General features: G+C 46.5%; 21 non-coding genes across 21 annotated transcripts; all 21 read left to right on the top strand.

Annotated features, from left to right (window-relative positions):
• Positions 1-504: 504 nt before the first annotated feature.
• TRNAK-UUU (transfer RNA lysine (anticodon UUU)) lies at positions 505-577 on the top strand. The gene has a single exon. It is a non-coding gene; the product is annotated as a tRNA-Lys (tRNA).
• Positions 578-880: 303 nt separating this feature from the next.
• Positions 881-953, top strand: TRNAK-UUU (transfer RNA lysine (anticodon UUU)). The gene has a single exon. It is a non-coding gene; the product is annotated as a tRNA-Lys (tRNA).
• Positions 954-1957: 1004 nt separating this feature from the next.
• Positions 1958-2098, top strand: LOC137564748 (U4 spliceosomal RNA). Its single transcript, XR_011030824.1, has one exon. It is a non-coding gene; the product is annotated as a U4 spliceosomal RNA (small nuclear RNA).
• Positions 2099-2770: 672 nt separating this feature from the next.
• TRNAK-UUU (transfer RNA lysine (anticodon UUU)) lies at positions 2771-2843 on the top strand. Its single transcript has one exon. It is a non-coding gene; the product is annotated as a tRNA-Lys (tRNA).
• Positions 2844-3146: 303 nt separating this feature from the next.
• Positions 3147-3219, top strand: TRNAK-UUU (transfer RNA lysine (anticodon UUU)). The gene has a single exon. It is a non-coding gene; the product is annotated as a tRNA-Lys (tRNA).
• A 1004-nt stretch (positions 3220-4223) lies between these two features.
• Positions 4224-4364, top strand: LOC137564557 (U4 spliceosomal RNA). Its single transcript, XR_011030657.1, has one exon. It is a non-coding gene; the product is annotated as a U4 spliceosomal RNA (small nuclear RNA).
• Positions 4365-5036: 672 nt separating this feature from the next.
• Positions 5037-5109, top strand: TRNAK-UUU (transfer RNA lysine (anticodon UUU)). The gene has a single exon. It is a non-coding gene; the product is annotated as a tRNA-Lys (tRNA).
• A 303-nt stretch (positions 5110-5412) lies between these two features.
• Positions 5413-5485, top strand: TRNAK-UUU (transfer RNA lysine (anticodon UUU)). Its single transcript has one exon. It is a non-coding gene; the product is annotated as a tRNA-Lys (tRNA).
• Positions 5486-6489: 1004 nt separating this feature from the next.
• Positions 6490-6630, top strand: LOC137564836 (U4 spliceosomal RNA). Its single transcript, XR_011030906.1, has one exon. It is a non-coding gene; the product is annotated as a U4 spliceosomal RNA (small nuclear RNA).
• A 672-nt stretch (positions 6631-7302) lies between these two features.
• TRNAK-UUU (transfer RNA lysine (anticodon UUU)) lies at positions 7303-7375 on the top strand. The gene has a single exon. It is a non-coding gene; the product is annotated as a tRNA-Lys (tRNA).
• A 303-nt stretch (positions 7376-7678) lies between these two features.
• On the top strand, positions 7679-7751 carry TRNAK-UUU (transfer RNA lysine (anticodon UUU)). The gene has a single exon. It is a non-coding gene; the product is annotated as a tRNA-Lys (tRNA).
• Positions 7752-8755: 1004 nt separating this feature from the next.
• On the top strand, positions 8756-8896 carry LOC137564828 (U4 spliceosomal RNA). Its single transcript, XR_011030898.1, has one exon. It is a non-coding gene; the product is annotated as a U4 spliceosomal RNA (small nuclear RNA).
• Positions 8897-9989: 1093 nt separating this feature from the next.
• On the top strand, positions 9990-10062 carry TRNAK-UUU (transfer RNA lysine (anticodon UUU)). The gene has a single exon. It is a non-coding gene; the product is annotated as a tRNA-Lys (tRNA).
• Positions 10063-10365: 303 nt separating this feature from the next.
• Positions 10366-10438, top strand: TRNAK-UUU (transfer RNA lysine (anticodon UUU)). Its single transcript has one exon. It is a non-coding gene; the product is annotated as a tRNA-Lys (tRNA).
• Positions 10439-11440: 1002 nt separating this feature from the next.
• LOC137564556 (U4 spliceosomal RNA) lies at positions 11441-11581 on the top strand. Its single transcript, XR_011030656.1, has one exon. It is a non-coding gene; the product is annotated as a U4 spliceosomal RNA (small nuclear RNA).
• A 672-nt stretch (positions 11582-12253) lies between these two features.
• Positions 12254-12326, top strand: TRNAK-UUU (transfer RNA lysine (anticodon UUU)). Its single transcript has one exon. It is a non-coding gene; the product is annotated as a tRNA-Lys (tRNA).
• Positions 12327-12629: 303 nt separating this feature from the next.
• On the top strand, positions 12630-12702 carry TRNAK-UUU (transfer RNA lysine (anticodon UUU)). The gene has a single exon. It is a non-coding gene; the product is annotated as a tRNA-Lys (tRNA).
• A 1004-nt stretch (positions 12703-13706) lies between these two features.
• On the top strand, positions 13707-13847 carry LOC137564827 (U4 spliceosomal RNA). Its single transcript, XR_011030897.1, has one exon. It is a non-coding gene; the product is annotated as a U4 spliceosomal RNA (small nuclear RNA).
• Positions 13848-14519: 672 nt separating this feature from the next.
• On the top strand, positions 14520-14592 carry TRNAK-UUU (transfer RNA lysine (anticodon UUU)). The gene has a single exon. It is a non-coding gene; the product is annotated as a tRNA-Lys (tRNA).
• A 303-nt stretch (positions 14593-14895) lies between these two features.
• On the top strand, positions 14896-14968 carry TRNAK-UUU (transfer RNA lysine (anticodon UUU)). The gene has a single exon. It is a non-coding gene; the product is annotated as a tRNA-Lys (tRNA).
• Positions 14969-15972: 1004 nt separating this feature from the next.
• Positions 15973-16113, top strand: LOC137564826 (U4 spliceosomal RNA). Its single transcript, XR_011030896.1, has one exon. It is a non-coding gene; the product is annotated as a U4 spliceosomal RNA (small nuclear RNA).
• Positions 16114-16209: the final 96 nt, after the last annotated feature.

Below are 16209 nucleotides of genomic sequence, written 5' to 3'. Positions count from 1 at the left end.
GAGGGTGAGGTCCAGTGTCTTACTCTCTGGCAAATTTATAAACACCAGCAGGATGACTAAAATGACAAAAGTCCACTTTTCATCTGCAGGTTGCTACTTTTCTAATGCCACATTCCTAAGAGAGAGAACAGTGTTGTTTCTCAGAGGTCTGGCCTGAAAAATTTGGAGGTCACAAGCTCCATTTATTTGCGCTAGATACGATCCCGTGGCCTCTCGCTAGCTCTTTCTGCAAGCGTTGTTGGGGTGCTCAGAAACAGAGCACCGCTGACATTTAGGTTTCGCCGGCCTATAGCTTCTTCTGGCTGGTGTACCATTGTTTTAAAAGTGTCAACAATCAGCCAAGGTGAAGAACCTGATGGTTGAAGGAAACAACAGCGCATTCTGCTGTTTCCCGGCTATCTAGGTGCTATAGACTGCTCATGACTTGCACTAGACCTTAACTTGCGCCCAGCCTGGAAATACTGTAGCTAAACTTTGAGCTGCTGGTGATCGCACCTTTTCAGAGCCTGGATAGCTCAGTCGGTAGAGCATCAGACTTTTAATCTGAGGGTCCAGGGTTCAAGTCCCTGTTCAGGCGATGCTCTCTGCCTTTCGTTATGCTTCGTGTCCTCTCCCTATCTTCCTCAACTGCAGCCTCTTGCGTGCTCCGCTTGCACCAGGCCAAAACACCGATGTCGGCCGCTTTCCATGCCTTCGCTGATTGGTGGCTACCTTTCTAATGCCACCTTCCAAATCAAGTACAGTTTTATTCTTTCAGAGATCTGACCTAGAAAATGTAGAGGTCGCAGGCTATAGCCAGCTCAGGGCATGTACTAGACCTTCCGTCCATCCTGCTTGGAATAACTGACTTTTGAGCTGCTGGTGAAGCTCACCTTCCAGGGCCTGGATAGCTCAGTCGGTAGAGCATCAGACTTTTAATCTGAGGGTCCAGGGTTCAAGTCCCTGTTCAGGCGATGCCTTTCCTTTACCCCATGCTCATTGGCCATCACTTCCGCTACCTTAGTTCCCTCTGCAACTGCTGCCTCTTGCGTGCTTTGCTTGCAGTAAGCCATAACCGAAACATCAGCCGCTTTCTGTGCATCCCCCGAACTCTCACAGCCTCCCTGCGTCTTGAATCTATTTCTCTTCAACTTTTTCTGCTGTGATATTAAACATGGATTATTCCATGCATAAAAGAGGCATCAAACCGTCAACATTATGCTGGGAATACACCATAAGTTTTTTCAGCAGATAGATGGTTCCATAGATAATTTCCAACATGTCCGATCTTATTATCGATCCTTTTTCTCATCGATTTCTCATAGAAATGAATGGAAATTGATCAGAAAAGATAAGAATCGGAAAGTCGATCGGAAATAAGATCGGATAGTAATCGACTGAAAAATGTCGTCGTGTATTCCCAGCATTAGAGTAATTCGCCGGATCCCTTCTCCAGCCTGCACATCTACCCTCAAAGCAGCAATGGAAGGAGCTTCATGCTTACCATGAGCATCAGAAAATTAACAGCTCACGTACCATCTCTCTCCTCCAGTAACCTGCAACCACCAAGACTTTGGCCAACTCCCAAGCACCTCTAGCCAGCGCAGCTTACCAGTACTTCCAGGCACAATAATCACAGGCCCAATTATCAGCACACATGGCAGTGACGTAGACTCATTACTCCATTTTTCAAATTGTATTTTTCATGTATTTTACAAGTGCGGGACTGGCCCACTTGGCAGCCTGCTCCACAAAACACTATGCTGGCATCCCTGGCAGGCTTTGTTTTGCCCTCTTTGCCGCCTTTTCAAATGCTAAGACTCTTTAGCCGCTTATTAACAATGCTTGTTTAGTGGCTGTCTAATTAGCATATGGCATCCCATGATCCTCAGCGGAACACTGTAAACTGCGTTTGTCTCTCCTTAAGGTGATTCCTTTATCCAAGAAAGAGGGGATATTTGCTGGCATTAGCTTGGCTAACTTTGCGCAGTGGCAGTATCATAGCCAATGAGGTTCAACCGAGGCGTGATTATTGCTAATTGAAAACTTTTCCCAATACCCCGCCATGATGAATTGAAATATAGTCAGCATCGGCAATTTTTGACAGTCTCTTCGGAGACTGACTAAGGTGTTTACCAACAGAGAAAGGATTATCTTCAAGGTGCATGATGACTGAGCAGTGCTCGTGTGGTAGTACCGTGGCTGGCACAATAACAACATTTCGTAGCACCTCTTATCTCCAAATCAGTCTTGGCCACAAAATGCTCACTTGTCAGCGTTCTTTCATGAGGGTGAGGTCCAGTGTCTTACTCTCTGGCAAATTTATAAACACCAGCAGGATGACTAAAATGACAAAAGTCCACTTTTCATCTGCAGGTTGCTACTTTTCTAATGCCACATTCCTAAGAGAGAGAACAGTGTTGTTTCTCAGAGGTCTGGCCTGAAAAATTTGGAGGTCACAAGCTCCATTTATTTGCGCTAGATACGATCCCGTGGCCTCTCGCTAGCTCTTTCTGCAAGCGTTGTTGGGGTGCTCAGAAACAGAGCACCGCTGACATTTAGGTTTCGCCGGCCTATAGCTTCTTCTGGCTGGTGTACCATTGTTTTAAAAGTGTCAACAATCAGCCAAGGTGAAGAACCTGATGGTTGAAGGAAACAACAGCGCATTCTGCTGTTTCCCGGCTATCTAGGTGCTATAGACTGCTCATGACTTGCACTAGACCTTAACTTGCGCCCATCCTGGAAATACTGTAGCTAAACTTTGAGCTGCTGGAGATCGCACCTTTTCAGAGCCTGGATAGCTCAGTCGGTAGAGCATCAGACTTTTAATCTGAGGGTCCAGGGTTCAAGTCCCTGTTCAGGCGATGCTCTCTGCCTTTCGTTATGCTTCGTGTCCTCTCCCTATCTTCCTCAACTGCAGCCTCTTGCGTGCTCCGCTTGCACCAGGCCAAAACACCGATGTCGGCCGCTTTCCATGCCTTTGCTGATTGGTGGCTACCTTTCTAATGCCACCTTCCAAATCAAGTACAGTTTTATTCTTTCAGAGATCTGACCTAGAAAATGTAGAGGTCGCAGGCTATAGCCAGCTCAGGGCATGTACTAGACCTTCCGTCCATCCTGCTTGGAATAACTGACTTTTGAGCTGCTGGTGAAGCTCACCTTCCAGGGCCTGGATAGCTCAGTCGGTAGAGCATCAGACTTTTAATCTGAGGGTCCAGGGTTCAAGTCCCTGTTCAGGCGATGCCTTTCCTTTACCCCATGCTCATTGGCCATCACTTCCGCTACCTGAGTTCCCTCTGCAACTGCTGCCTCTTGCGTGCTTTGCTTGCAGTAAGCCATAACCGAAACATCAGCCGCTTTCTGTGCATCCCCCGAACTCTCACAGCCTCCCTGCGTCTTGAATCTATTTCTCTTCAACTTTTTCTGCTGTGATATTAAACATGGATTATTCCATGCATAAAAGAGGCATCAAACCGTCAACATTATGCTGGGAATACACCATACGTTTTTTCAGCAGATAGATGGTTCCATAGATAATTTCCAACATGTCCGATCTTATTATCGATCCTTTTTCTCATCGATTTCTCATAGAAATGAATGGAAATTGATCAGAAAAGATAAGAATCGGAAAGTCGATCGGAAATAAGATCGGATAGTAATCGACTGAAAAATGTCGTCGTGTATTCCCAGCATTAGAGTAATTCGCCGGATCCCTTCTCCAGCCTGCACATCTACCCTCAAAGCAGCAATGGAAGGAGCTTCATGCTTACCATGAGCATCAGAAAATTAACAGCTCACGTACCATCTCTCTCCTCCAGTAACCTGCAACCACCAAGACTTTGGCCAACTCCCAAGCACCTCTAGCCAGCGCAGCTTACCAGTACTTCCAGGCACAATAATCACAGGCCCAATTATCAGCACACATGGCAGTGACGTAGACTCATTACTCCATTTTTCAAATTGTATTTTTCATGTATTTTACAAGTGCGGGACTGGCCCACTTGGCAGCCTGCTCCACAAAACACTATGCTGGCATCCCTGGCAGGCTTTGTTTTGCCCTCTTTGCCGCCTTTTCAAATGCTAAGACTCTTTAGCCGCTTATTAACAATGCTTGTTTAGTGGCTGTCTAATTAGCATATGGCATCCCATGATCCTCAGCGGAACACTGTAAACTGCGTTTGTCTCTCCTTAAGGTGATTCCTTTATCCAAGAAAGAGGGGATATTTGCTGGCATTAGCTTGGCTAACTTTGCGCAGTGGCAGTATCATAGCCAATGAGGTTCAACCGAGGCGTGATTATTGCTAATTGAAAACTTTTCCCAATACCCCGCCATGATGACTTGAAATATAGTCAGCATCGGCAATTTTTGACAGTCTCTTCGGAGACTGACTAAGGTGTTTACCAACAGAGAAAGGATTATCTTCAAGGTGCATGATGACTGAGCAGTGCTCGTGTGGTAGTACCGTGGCTGGCACAATAACAACATTTCGTAGCACCTCTTATCTCCAAATCAGTCTTGGCCACAAAATGCTCACTTGTCAGCGTTCTTTCATGAGGGTGAGGTCCAGTGTCTTACTCTCTGGCAAATTTATAAACACCAGCAGGATGACTAAAATGACAAAAGTCCACTTTTCATCTGCAGGTTGCTACTTTTCTAATGCCACATTCCTAAGAGAGAGAACAGTGTTGTTTCTCAGAGGTCTGGCCTGAAAAATTTGGAGGTCACAAGCTCCATTTATTTGCGCTAGATACGATCCCGTGGCCTCTCGCTAGCTCTTTCTGCAAGCGTTGTTGGGGTGCTCAGAAACAGAGCACCGCTGACATTTAGGTTTCGCCGGTCTATAGCTTCTTCTGGCTGGTGTACCATTGTTTTAAAAGTGTCAACAATCAGCCAAGGTGAAGAACCTGATGGTTGAAGGAAACAACAGCGCATTCTGCTGTTTCCCGGCTATCTAGGTGCTATAGACTGCTCATGACTTGCACTAGACCTTAACTTGCGCCCATCCTGGAAATACTGTAGCTAAACTTTGAGCTGCTGGAGATCGCACCTTTTCAGAGCCTGGATAGCTCAGTCGGTAGAGCATCAGACTTTTAATCTGAGGGTCCAGGGTTCAAGTCCCTGTTCAGGCGATGCTCTCTGCCTTTCGTTATGCTTCGTGTCCTCTCCCTATCTTCCTCAACTGCAGCCTCTTGCGTGCTCCGCTTGCACCAGGCCAAAACACCGATGTCGGCCGCTTTCCATGCCTTTGCTGATTGGTGGCTACCTTTCTAATGCCACCTTCCAAATCAAGTACAGTTTTATTCTTTCAGAGATCTGACCTAGAAAATGTAGAGGTCGCAGGCTATAGCCAGCTCAGGGCATGTACTAGACCTTCCGTCCATCCTGCTTGGAATAACTGACTTTTGAGCTGCTGGTGAAGCTCACCTTCCAGGGCCTGGATAGCTCAGTCGGTAGAGCATCAGACTTTTAATCTGAGGGTCCAGGGTTCAAGTCCCTGTTCAGGCGATGCCTTTCCTTTACCCCATGCTCATTGGCCATCACTTCCGCTACCTGAGTTCCCTCTGCAACTGCTGCCTCTTGCGTGCTTTGCTTGCAGTAAGCCATAACCGAAACATCAGCCGCTTTCTGTGCATCCCCCGAACTCTCACAGCCTCCCTGCGTCTTGAATCTATTTCTCTTCAACTTTTTCTGCTGTGATATTAAACATGGATTATTCCATGCATAAAAGAGGCATCAAACCGTCAACATTATGCTGGGAATACACCATACGTTTTTTCAGCAGATAGATGGTTCCATAGATAATTTCCAACATGTCCGATCTTATTATCGATCCTTTATCTCATCGATTTCTCATAGAAATGAATGGAAATTGATCAGAAAAGATAAGAATCGGAAAGTCGATCGGAAATAAGATCGGATAGTAATCGACTGAAAAATGTCGTCGTGTATTCCCAGCATTAGAGTAATTCGCCGGATCCCTTCTCCAGCCTGCACATCTACCCTCAAAGCAGCAATGGAAGGAGCTTCATGCTTACCATGAGCATCAGAAAATTAACAGCTCACGTACCATCTCTCTCCTCCAGTAACCTGCAACCACCAAGACTTTGGCCAACTCCCAAGCACCTCTAGCCAGCGCAGCTTACCAGTACTTCCAGGCACAATAATCACAGGCCCAATTATCAGCACACATGGCAGTGACGTAGACTCATTACTCCATTTTTCAAATTGTATTTTTCATGTATTTTACAAGTGCGGGACTGGCCCACTTGGCAGCCTGCTCCACTAAACACTATGCTGGCATCCCTGGCAGGCTTTGTTTTGCCCTCTTTGCCGCCTTTTCAAATGCTAAGACTCTTTAGCCGCTTATTAACAATGCTTGTTTAGTGGCTGTCTAATTAGCATATGGCATCCCATGATCCTCAGCGGAACACTGTAAACTGCGTTTGTCTCTCCTTAAGGTGATTCCTTTATCCAAGAAAGAGGGGATATTTGCTGGCATTAGCTTGGCTAACTCTGCGCAGTGGCAGTATCATAGCCAATGAGGTTCAACTGAGGTGTCATTATTGCTAATTGAAAACTTTTCCCAATACCCCGCCATGATGACTTGAAATATAGTCAGCATCGGCAATTTTTGACAGTCTCTTCGGAGACTGACTAAGGTGTTTACCAACAGAGAAAGCATTATCTTCAAGGTGCATGATAACTGAGCAGTGCTCGTGTGGTAGTACCATGGCTGGCACAATAACAACATTTCGTAGCACCTCTTATCTCCAAATCAGTCTTGGCCACAAAATGCTCACTTGTCAGCGTTCTTTCATGAGGGTGAGGTCCAGTGTCTTACTCTCTGGCAAATTTATAAACACCAGCAGGATGACTAAAATGACAAAAGTCCACTTTTCTTCTGCAGGTTGCTACTTTTCTAATGCCACATTCCTAAGAGAGAGAACAGTGTTGTTTCTCAGAGGTCTGGCCTGAAAAATTTGGAGGTCACAAGCTCCATTTATTTGCGCTAGATACGATCCCGTGGCCTCTCGCTAGCTCTTTCTGCAAGCGTTGTTGGGGTGCTCAGAAACAGAGCACCGCTGACATTTAGGTTTCGCCGGCCTATAGCTTCTTCTGGCTGGTGTACCATTGTTTTAAAAGTGTCAACAATCAGCCAAGGTGAAGAACCTGATGGTTGAAGGAAACAACAGCGCATTCTGCTGTTTCCCGGCTATCTAGGTGCTATAGACTGCTCATGACTTGCACTAGACCTTAACTTGCGCCCAGCCTGGAAATACTGTAGCTAAACTTTGAGCTGCTGGAGATTGCACTTTTTCAGAGCCTGGATAGCTCAGTCGGTAGAGCATCAGACTTTTAATCTGAGGGTCCAGGGTTCAAGTCCCTGTTCAGGCGATGCTCTCTGCCTTTCGTTATGCTTCGTGTCCTCTCCCTATCTTCCTCAACTGCAGCCTCTTGCGTGCTCCGCTTGCACCAGGCCAAAACACCGATGTCAGCCGCTTTCCATGCCTTCGCTGATTGATGGCTACCTTTCTAATGCCACCTTCCAAATCAAGTACAGTTTTATTCTTTCAGAGATCTGACCTAGAAAATGTAGAGGTCGCAGGCTATAGCCAGCTCAGGGCATGTACTAGACCTTCCGTCCATCCTGCTTGGAATAACTGACTTTTGAGCTGCTGGTGAAGCTCACCTTTCAGGGCCTGGATAGCTCAGTCGGTAGAGCATCAGACTTTTAATCTGAGGGTCCAGGGTTCAAGTCCCTGTTCAGGCGATGCCTTTCCTTTACCCCATGCTCATTGGCCATCACTTCCGCTACCTGAGTTCCCTCTGCAACTGCTGCCTCTTGCGTGCTTTGCTTGCAGTAAGCCATAACCGAAACATCAGCCGCTTTCTGTGCATCCCCCGAACTCTCACAGCCTCCCTGCGTCTTGAATCTATTTCTCTTCAACTTTTTCTGCTGTGATATTAAACATGGATTATTCCATGCATAAAAGAGGCATCAAACCGTCAACATTATGCTGGGAATACACCATAAGTTTTTTCAGCAGATAGATGGTTCCATAGATAATTTCCAACATGTCCGATCTTATTATCGATCCTTTTTCTCATCGATTTCTCATAGAAATGAATGGAAATTGATCAGAAAAGATAAGAATCGGAAAGTCGATCGGAAATAAGATCGGATAGTAATCGACTGAAAAATGTCGTCGTGTATTCCCAGCATTAGAGTAATTCGCCGGATCCCTTCTCCAGCCTGCACATCTACCCTCAAAGCAGCAATGGAAGGAGCTTCATGCTTACCATGAGCATCAGAAAATTAACAGCTCACGTACCATCTCTCTCCTCCAGTAACCTGCAACCACCAAGACTTTGGCCAACTCCCAAGCACCTCTAGCCAGCGCAGCTTACCAGTACTTCCAGGCACAATAATCACAGGCCCAATTATCAGCACACATGGCAGTGACGTAGACTCATTACTCCATTTTTCAAATTGTATTTTTCATGTATTTTACAAGTGCGGGACTGGCCCACTTGGCAGCCTGCTCCACTAAACACTATGCTGGCATCCCTGGCAGGCTTTGTTTTGCCCTCTTTGCCGCCTTTTCAAATGCTAAGACTCTTTAGCCGCTTATTAACAATGCTTGTTTAGTGGCTGTCTAATTAGCATATGGCATCCCATGATCCTCAGCGGAACACTGTAAACTGCGTTTGTCTCTCCTTAAGGTGATTCCTTTATCCAAGAAAGAGGGGATATTTGCTGGCTTTAGCTTGGCTAACTCTGCGCAGTGGCAGTATCATAGCCAATGAGGTTCAACTGAGGCGTCATTATTGCTAATTGAAAACTTTTCCCAATACCCCGCCATGATGACTTGAAATATAGTCAGCATCGGCAATTTTTGACAGTCTCTTCGGAGACTGACTAAGGTGTTTACCAACAGAGAAAGGATTATCTTCAAGGTGCATGATAACTGAGCAGTACTCGTGTGGTAGTACCATGGCTGGCACAATAACAACATTTCGTAGCACCTCTTATCTCCAAATCAGTCTTGGCCACAAAATGCTCACTTGTCAGCGTTCTTTCATGAGGGTGAGGTCCAGTGTCTTATGGCCCATACTCACGGGCGAGAAATGTGGCCTGTCGTCAGCACACGTGAGCGTGTGGGCGACAGGCCGGCGACAGCTTCTCGCCAGGTCCCTCCGCGTACACACGCGGAAGAGGGACCAGCGGCAAGGCGGAAGCTGTCGCTGACGTTCCTCCTCCCCCCGCCGGAAACTCCATGTACCTACATGGAGGTTGCTGTCGCTAGTCCGCGTACTCACGCGGACTAGCGACAGTTGCGGCGGGGGGGCAGCGGCGACTGTCGCCATGCGATTGAAAGTTTCAATCGCATGGCGACATGAGCGGCGGGCGACAGTTCGGGGTGCGCGCGTGTGCGACGGCCCATACTCACGGGCGACCTGTCGCCGCAACACGCGCGCGCCGCGTGTTGAGGCGACAAAAGTCCCTCGTGAGTATGGGCCATAACTCTCTGGCAAATTTATAAACACCAGCAGGATGACTAAAATGACAAAAGTCCACTTTTCTTCTGCAGGTTGCTACTTTTCTAATGCCACATTCCTAAGAGAGAGAACAGTGTTGTTTCTCAGAGGTCTGGCCTGAAAAAATTTGGAGGTCACAAGCTCCATTTATTTGCGCTAGATACGATCCCGTGGCCTCTCGCTAGCTCTTTCTGCAAGCGTTGTTGGGGTGCTCAGAAACAGAGCACCGCTGACATTTAGGTTTCGCCGGCCTATAGCTTCTTCTGGCTGGTGTACCATTGTTTTAAAAGTGTCAACAATCAGCCAAGGTGAAGAACCTGATGGTTGAAGGAAACAACAGCGCATTCTGCTGTTTCCCGGCTATCTAGGTGCTATAGACTGCTCATGACTTGCACTAGACCTTAACTTGCGCCCAGCCTGGAAATACTGTAGCTAAACTTTGAGCTGCTGGAGATCGCACCTTTTCAGAGCCTGGATAGCTCAGTCGGTAGAGCATCAGACTTTTAATCTGAGGGTCCAGGGTTCAAGTCCCTGTTCAGGCGATGCTCTCTGCCTTTCGTTATGCTTCGTGTCCTCTCCCTATCTTCCTCAACTGCAGCCTCTTGCGTGCTCCGCTTGCACCAGGCCAAAACACCGATGTCGGCCGCTTTCCATGCCTTCGCTGATTGATGGCTACCTTTCTAATGCCACCTTCCAAATCAAGTACAGTTTTATTCTTTCAGAGATCTGACCTAGAAAATGTAGAGGTCGCAGGCTATAGCCAGCTCAGGGCATGTACTAGACCTTCCGTCCATCCTGCTTGGAATAACTGACTTTTGAGCTGCTGGTGAAGCTCACCTTCCAGGGCCTGGATAGCTCAGTCGGTAGAGCATCAGACTTTTAATCTGAGGGTCCAGGGTTCAAGTCCCTGTTCAGGCGATGCCTTTCCTTTACCCCATGCTCATTGGCCATCACTTCCGCTACCTGAGTTCCCTCTGCAACTGCTGCCTCTTGCGTGCTTTGCTTGCAGTAAGCCATAACCGAAACATCAGCCGCTTTCTGTGCATCCCCCGAACTCTCACAGCCTCCCTGCATCTTGAATCTATTTCTCTTCAACTTTTTCTGCTGTGATATTAAACATGGATTATTCCATGCATAAAAGAGGCATCAAACCGTCAACATTATGCTGGGAATACACCATAAGTTTTTTCAGCAGATAGATGGTTCCATAGATAATTTCCAACATGTCCGATCTTATTATCGATCCTTTTTCTCATCGATTTCTCATAGAAATGAATGGAAATTGATCAGAAAAGATAAGAATCGGAAAGTCGATCGGAAATAAGATCGGATAGTAATCGACTGAAAAATGTCGTCGTGTATTCCCAGCATTAGAGTAATTCGCCGGATCCCTTCTCCAGCCTGCACATCTACCCTCAAAGCAGCAATGGAAGGAGCTTCATGCTTACCATGAGCATCAGAAAATTAACAGCTCACGTACCATCTCTCTCCTCCAGTAACCTGCAACCACCAAGACTTTGGCCAACTCCCAAGCACCTCTAGCCAGCGCAGCTTACCAGTACTTCCAGGCACAATAATCACAGGCCCAATTATCAGCACACATGGCAGTGACGTAGACTCATTACTCCATTTTTCAAATTGTATTTTTCATGTATTTTACAAGTGCGGGACTGGCCCACTTGGCAGCCTGCTCCACAAAACACTATGCTGGCATCCCTGGCAGGCTTTGTTTTGCCCTCTGCCGCCTTTTCAAATGCTAAGACTCTTTAGCCGCTTATTAACAATGCTTGTTTAGTGGCTGTCTAATTAGCATATGGCATCCCATGATCCTCAGCGGAACACTGTAAACTGCGTTTGTCTCTCCTTAAGGTGATTCCTTTATCCAAGAAAGAGGGGATATTTGCTGGCATTAGCTTGGCTAACTTTGCGCAGTGGCAGTATCATAGCCAATGAGGTTCAACCGAGGCGTGATTATTGCTAATTGAAAACTTTTCCCAATACCCCGCCATGATGACTTGAAATATAGTCAGCATCGGCAATTTTTGACAGTCTCTTCGGAGACTGACTAAGGTGTTTACCAACAGAGAAAGGATTATCTTCAAGGTGCATGATGACTGAGCAGTGCTCGTGTGGTAGTACCGTGGCTGGCACAAAAACAACATTTCGTAGCACCTCTTATCTCCAAATCAGTCTTGGCCACAAAATGCTCACTTGTCAGCGTTCTTTCATGAGGGTGAGGTCCAGTGTCTTACTCTCTGGCAAATTTATAAACACCAGCAGGATGACTAAAATGACAAAAGTCCACTTTTCATCTGCAGGTTGCTACTTTTCTAATGCCACATTCCTAAGAGAGAGAACAGTGTTGTTTCTCAGAGGTCTGGCCTGAAAAATTTGGAGGTCACAAGCTCCATTTATTTGCGCTAGATACGATCCCGTGGCCTCTCGCTAGCTCTTTCTGCAAGCGTTGTTGGGGTGCTCAGAAACAGAGCACCGCTGACATTTAGGTTTCGCCGGCCTATAGCTTCTTCTGGCTGGTGTACCATTGTTTTAAAAGTGTCAACAATCAGCCAAGGTGAAGAACCTGATGGTTGAAGGAAACAACAGCGCATTCTGCTGTTTCCCGGCTATCTCGGTGCTATAGACTGCTCATGACTTGCACTAGACCTTAACTTGCGCTCAGCCTGGAAATACTATAGCTAAACTTTGAGCTGCTGTTGATCGCACTTTTTCAGAGCCTGGATAGCTCAGTCGGTAGAGCATCAGACTTTTAATCTGAGGGTCCAGGGTTCAAGTCCCTGTTCAGGCGATGCTCTCTGCCTTTCGTTATGCTTCGTGTCCTCTCCCTATCTTCCTCAACTGCAGCCTCTTGCGTGCTCCGCTTGCACCAGGCCAAAACACCGATGTCGTCCGCTTTCCATGCCTTCGCTGATTGGTGGCTACCTTTCTAATGCCACCTTCCAAATCAAGTACAGTTTTATTCTTTCAGAGATCTGACCTAGAAAATGTAGAGGTCGCAGGCTATAGCCAGCTCAGGGCATGTACTAGACCTTCCGTCCATCCTGCTTGGAATAACTGACTTTTGAGCTGCTGGTGAAGCTCACCTTCCAGGGCCTGGATAGCTCAGTCGGTAGAGCATCAGACTTTTAATCTGAGGGTCCAGGGTTCAAGTCCCTGTTCAGGCGATGCCTTTCCTTTACCCCATGCTCATTGGCCATCACTTCCGCTACCTGAGTTCCCTCTGCAACTGCTGCCTCTTGCGTGCTTTGCTTGCAGTAAGCCATAACCGAAACATCAGCCGCTTTCTGTGCATCCCCCGAACTCTCACAGCCTCCCTGCGTCTTGAATCTATTTCTCTTCAACTTTTTCTGCTGTGATATTAAACATGGATTATTCCATGCATAAAAGAGGCATCAAACCGTCAACATTATGCTGGGAATACACCATACGTTTTTTCAGCAGATAGATGGTTCCATAGATAATTTCCAACATGTCCGATCTTATTATCGATCCTTTATCTCATCGATTTCTCATAGAAATGAATGGAAATTGATCAGAAAAGATAAGAATCGGAAAGTCGATCGGAAATAAGATCGGATAGTAATCGACTGAAAAATGTCGTCGTGTATTCCCAGCATTAGAGTAATTCGCCGGATCCCTTCTCCAGCCTGCACATCTACCCTCAAAGCAGCAATGGAAGGAGCTTCATGCTTACCATGAGCATCAGAAAATTAACAGCTCACGTACCATCTCTCTCCTCCAGTAACCTGCAACCACCAAGACTTTGGCCAACTCCCAAGCACCTCTAGCCAGCGCAGCTTACCAGTACTTCCAGGCACAATAATCACAGGCCCAATTATCAGCACACATGGCAGTGACGTAGACTCATTACTCCATTTTTCAAATTGTATTTTTCATGTATTTTACAAGTGCGGGACTGGCCCACTTGGCAGCCTGCTCCACTAAACACTATGCTGGCATCCCTGGCAGGCTTTGTTTTGCCCTCTTTGCCGCCTTTTCAAATGCTAAGACTCTTTAGCCGCTTATTAACAATGCTTGTTTAGTGGCTGTCTAATTAGCATATGGCATCCCATGATCCTCAGCGGAACACTGTAAACTGCGTTTGTCTCTCCTTAAGGTGATTCCTTTATCCAAGAAAGAGGGGATATTTGCTGGCATTAGCTTGGCTAACTCTGCGCAGTGGCAGTATCATAGCCAATGAGGTTCAACTGAGGCGTCATTATTGCTAATTGAAAACTTTTCCCAATACCCCGCCATGATGACTTGAAATATAGTCAGCATCGGCAATTTTTGACAGTCTCTTCGGAGACTGACTAAGGTGTTTACCAACAGAGAAAGCATTATCTTCAAGGTGCATGATAACTGAGCAGTGCTCGTGTGGTAGTACCATGGCTGGCACAATAACAACATTTCGTAGCACCTCTTATCTCCAAATCAGTCTTGGCCACAAAATGCTCACTTGTCAGCGTTCTTTCATGAGGGTGAGGTCCAGTGTCTTACTCTCTGGCAAATTTATAAACACCAGCAGGATGACTAAAATGACAAAAGTCCACTTTTCTTCTGCAGGTTGCTACTTTTCTAATGCCACATTCCTAAGAGAGAGAACAGTGTTGTTTCTCAGAGGTCTGGCCTGAAAAATTTGGAGGTCACAAGCTCCATTTATTTGCGCTAGATACGATCCCGTGGCCTCTCGCTAGCTCTTTCTGCAAGCGTTGTTGGGGTGCTCAGAAACAGAGCACCGCTGACATTTAGGTTTCGCCGGCCTATAGCTTCTTCTGGCTGGTGTACCATTGTTTTAAAAGTGTCAACAATCAGCCAAGGTGAAGAACCTGATGGTTGAAGGAAACAACAGCGCATTCTGCTGTTTCCCGGCTATCTAGGTGCTATAGACTGCTCATGACTTGCACTAGACCTTAACTTGCGCCCAGCCTGGAAATAATGTAGCTAAACTTTGAGCTGCTGGAGATTGCACTTTTTCAGAGCCTGGATAGCTCAGTCGGTAGAGCATCAGACTTTTAATCTGAGGGTCCAGGGTTCAAGTCCCTGTTCAGGCGATGCTCTCTGCCTTTCGTTATGCTTCGTGTCCTCTCCCTATCTTCCTCAACTGCAGCCTCTTGCGTGCTCCGCTTGCACCAGGCCAAAACACCGATGTCGGCCGCTTTCCATGCCTTCGCTGATTGATGGCTACCTTTCTAATGCCACCTTCCAAATCAAGTACAGTTTTATTCTTTCAGAGATCTGACCTAGAAAATGTAGAGGTCGCAGGCTATAGCCAGCTCAGGGCATGTACTAGACCTTCCGTCCATCCTGCTTGGAATAACTGACTTTTGAGCGGCTGGTGAAGCTCACCTTCCAGGGCCTGGATAGCTCAGTCGGTAGAGCATCAGACTTTTAATCTGAGGGTCCAGGGTTCAAGTCCCTGTTCAGGCGATGCCTTTCCTTTACCCCATGCTCATTGGCCATCACTTCCGCTACCTGAGTTCCCTCTGCAACTGCTGCCTCTTGCGTGCTTTGCTTGCAGTAAGCCATAACCGAAACATCAGCCGCTTTCTGTGCATCCCCCGAACTCTCACAGCCTCCCTGCGTCTTGAATCTATTTCTCTTCAACTTTTTCTGCTGTGATATTAAACATGGATTATTCCATGCATAAAAGAGGCATCAAACCGTCAACATTATGCTGGGAATACACCATAAGTTTTTTCAGCAGATAGATGGTTCCATAGATAATTTCCAACATGTCCGATCTTATTATCGATCCTTTTTCTCATCGATTTCTCATAGAAATGAATGGAAATTGATCAGAAAAGATAAGAATCGGAAAGTCGATCGGAAATAAGATCGGATAGTAATCGACTGAAAAATGTCGTCGTGTATTCCCAGCATTAGAGTAATTCGCCGGATCCCTTCTCCAGCCTGCACATCTACCCTCAAAGCAGCAATGGAAGGAGCTTCATGCTTACCATGAGCATCAGAAAATTAACAGCTCACGTACCATCTCTCTCCTCCAGTAACCTGCAACCACCAAGACTTTGGCCAACTCCCAAGCACCTCTAGCCAGCGCAGCTTACCAGTACTTCCAGGCACAATAATCACAGGCCCAATTATCAGCACACATGGCAGTGACGTAGACTCATTACTCCATTTTTCAAATTGTATTTTTCATGTATTTTACAAGTGCGGGACTGGCCCACTTGGCAGCCTGCTCCACTAAACACTATGCTGGCATCCCTGGCAGGCTTTGTTTTGCCCTCTTTGCCGCCTTTTCAAATGCTAAGACTCTTTAGCCGCTTATTAACAATGCTTGTTTAGTGGCTGTCTAATTAGCATATGGCATCCCATGATCCTCAGCGGAACACTGTAAACTGCGTTTGTCTCTCCTTAAGGTGATTCCTTTATCCAAGAAAGAGGGGATATTTGCTGGCATTAGCTTGGCTAACTCTGCGCAGTGGCAGTATCATAGCCAATGAGGTTCAACTGAGGCGTCATTATTGCTAATTGAAAACTTTTCCCAATACCCCGCCATGATGACTTGAAATATAGTCAGCATCGGCAATTTTTGACAGTCTCTTCGGAGACTGACTAAGGTGTTTACCAACAGAGAAAGGATTATCTTCAAGGTGCATGATAACTGAGCAGTACTCGTGTGGTAGTACCATGGCTGGCACAATAAC

This window comes from Hyperolius riggenbachi, chromosome 3, assembly GCF_040937935.1.
Source record: "Hyperolius riggenbachi isolate aHypRig1 chromosome 3, aHypRig1.pri, whole genome shotgun sequence".
Classification (NCBI taxonomy): domain Eukaryota; kingdom Metazoa; phylum Chordata; class Amphibia; order Anura; family Hyperoliidae; genus Hyperolius; species Hyperolius riggenbachi.
Note: the sequence above shows the minus strand (reverse complement) of the source record. Positions and strands in the feature narration are given on the sequence as shown.